The sequence below is a fragment of the Chiloscyllium plagiosum genome, unplaced genomic scaffold (assembly GCF_004010195.1).
Source record: "Chiloscyllium plagiosum isolate BGI_BamShark_2017 unplaced genomic scaffold, ASM401019v2 scaf_14116, whole genome shotgun sequence".
Classification (NCBI taxonomy): Eukaryota; Metazoa; Chordata; class Chondrichthyes; order Orectolobiformes; family Hemiscylliidae; genus Chiloscyllium; species Chiloscyllium plagiosum.
In genome coordinates this window covers 7,293-10,130 of record NW_025210848.1, presented here as the reverse complement: position 1 = coordinate 10,130, position 2,838 = coordinate 7,293, and the positions used below count along the sequence as shown (strand labels likewise).

At 45.5% G+C, this 2,838-nt stretch overlaps 1 long non-coding RNA gene across 1 annotated transcript in view; it reads right to left on the bottom strand.

The window, feature by feature from the left end:
• Nucleotides 1-829: 829 nt before the first annotated feature.
• The window catches only part of LOC122546970, a 5,915-nt gene continuing 3,906 nt past the window's right edge, over nucleotides 830-2,838 (bottom strand). The window contains exon 2 of the long non-coding RNA XR_006310858.1: nucleotides 830-1,913. This is a non-coding gene — a long non-coding RNA (uncharacterized LOC122546970). The remainder of the gene's footprint in view (nucleotides 1,914-2,838) is intronic.

Sequence of the window (2,838 nt, the reverse complement as noted above, 5' to 3'; positions counted from 1 at the left end):
CTCTAAAATCTTAGCCCAACCTCAGTCCTTGTTAACAGCTTCCTGTCTTCTACCTCCCACCCTATTTAACAAGTATGTTACATCAACCATTTGCTTGGGGAGCCACTCTGACTTGTGATTGCTTAAAGATTACCAACAATCTTCAGCTGGCTTTGTTCTATATGCTGGGGTGTAGGCTATCTGACAAAACATTTGGAAAGCGTTAACAGAACTGGATAATCCAGCATGGGTGATCTGGGGGCGAGCACTGCTATCTCACAGTGCTAGGAATCTCGGTTTGATTCCAATCTTGGGTGACTGTGCAAACCACAGACATTCTCCCTGTGCTTTTGAGTTTCCTCCCATAGTTCAGTTTAACTGGATTGACCTTGTTAAATGTGGGATTACAGGGAAAGGGTTCATCCTTGGGAGTTAGTGTAAACTCGATGGGCCAAATGACCTCCTTCCACACTGTAAAATTCTATGTCAGAGCAGTTCTGCTCTGCTAGTCCATTGGAGATCTTGTGGATCTAACGTGTAGACTAGGTCAAAGCTGAGCAGAGGGTGTGGTGTATTTGAATTTCAAAAATACTTTTGAGAAAGTGCCACAAGAGGATCCTGGGCAAAATGGATTCCCATGGGACTGGGAATTGGTGGAAACAGATGAGGAGTAAATACACTGTTTTACCGAAACACAATCAGGTGACGGCCTCCACTTGCAAACCACTCAGCAACGTTCTCTCGCACTCAATAAATGTTCATATTCTTGTGAAAAGCTTCAACATCATTTTCCAGCAAAACCAATGTCCTGTACAATCACACGACAGAAAGGAAATCCCAAGACAAGTGGTTTGAGAATACTTAGACCACAGGCCAATGTTTATTCTAGAATTTATCTGATAACATCATTTCATATGGAGTGATTAAATATGGTTAAGTTTAATGAACATACAACCAACTCATTCACTGTAAACCAGCATAAACATAAAGGTACTACTGCTGGCAGCCAGAAATTGGATCCAAAGGCTAACGTTGCTGAGTGTCATCACTTCAGGCTCCTGCACCATACTCACACTGCTGTTCAGTCACGAACTCCACAAACACCAGCTCCCCAGCAAAAAGGGGACATGGGGGGAGACAGGCAAGGCTACAGCTGAAGAGGTTGAATGGATGCAGCAGGGAGGAGGAGAGAGAAAGAGACCCAGAGACAGACAGGGAGATTGGCAGGGTTAGAGATGGAGCTTTGGGAGGGGGAGGGGAAGGGTGGGCACGGGGAGAGAGCAGTGGGTTGACTCAGAACCTCCTGTTACTCTCAGGCTCTGAGCTTGATCAAAGTCAGTAATCATTCATTGGATGAGGGTGTGATGCCTCAGTGATTGGAGTGCAGTTTGCAACAATACCAGGGGCTGGAATTCTCAGTCCAAGCACTGCCACTGATTCAAGGTAGTCTGACATACGTTAACCTCGGTCTCAGGTACAAGGGTGACCAGTTAAATCCTTAACCACTCCATGACCTCGGTTGAATGAGAGAAGTATTTGGGAAGTATTCGCTATGGGTAAGATTGGAGTACATTTCTGAAGTGGCTGGACTGATCTTTCAGATGTTGTAAGCTAAAATATCAGAGATGCAGGATGGGCAGAAAGACATTACTGAGGTTGTAAGGGGTTAATTTCAAACAGATATAGTGTTGTAACCACAGGGTTTTGTCGATAAACTGATACACGCACACACATACAGCCTTATACAAGACAAAGGTGGGGAATCCTATTGGAATTGCTGTACTGAGGGTGGTGCACTAGGACATCAGGCGGCTGTGTAGTTCATGCAGCTGGTCACGGAGGAGGACAATCCGATGAACCTGGCCCTGACCTGGTGGACAGGTCAAACAGACTTTACCCACACAAACTGCATCCGATTTCGCCTCCTCCTTGGCCTGTGGCAGAAAACAAAACATCAATCCAAGGTCAGGAATACGACACAAACTGCCCACCACATTCATATCATTTCCTAACCGGGCAACAAACTAATCCTCTCATCATACCCAGTCTGTTCAAGTCCTGGCCCAATCCAGGGTCTCCACCTTAATGAGTAACTCTGGAGTTTAATCCACAGCCTCACAATTCTGGGGGTATCGGAGTCTCATGATCTAAAACTCTTTCATTCAATCTTGTACCTTTAGCATCTCGTTCCAGACCTTTACTACAAATTTCTAAATTGGGGAATAGTAAACCATTCAAGAAAGTGTGCCCATGGAGAATATAGACTCACATTGCAAGGGGTTGGGATCTATGTAGAGTGAATTATGGACAAAAACTAAGGAGAGCAATCACCCAGCAGGCAGGGAGTTAAGGGCGAGAATCAAGCAGTACCAAAGGGAGGGGGCCCAAACAATCCCTCAGCCTTGGATGGTAATGTGCAGAACGCTTATAACAGAATGGCCCAAGTCATGGTCTACATAGGCAATAACGACATGGGTAGGAAAAGGGATGGGGATTTAAGGCAGATATTCAGGGAGCTAGGGTAGAAGCTTCGAGCTGGAACAGAGTTTGGATTTGGTGATGGGTAATGAGCACGGCCAGGTGTTAGACTTGGAGGGAGGTGAGCACTTTGGTGATAGCGATCACAATTCTGTGATGTTTACTTTAGTGATAGAAAGGGATAGGTGTATACCACTGGGCAAGAGTTACAGCTGGGTGAAAGGCAATTATGATGCGATTAGGCAAGATTTGGGAAGCATAGGCTGGGGAAGGAAACTGCAGGGAATGGGCACATTAGAAATATGGAGCTTTTTCAAGGAAAAGCTCCTGAGTGTCATAGATAAGTATGTACCTGTCAGGCAGGGAGGAAGCTGTAGAGCG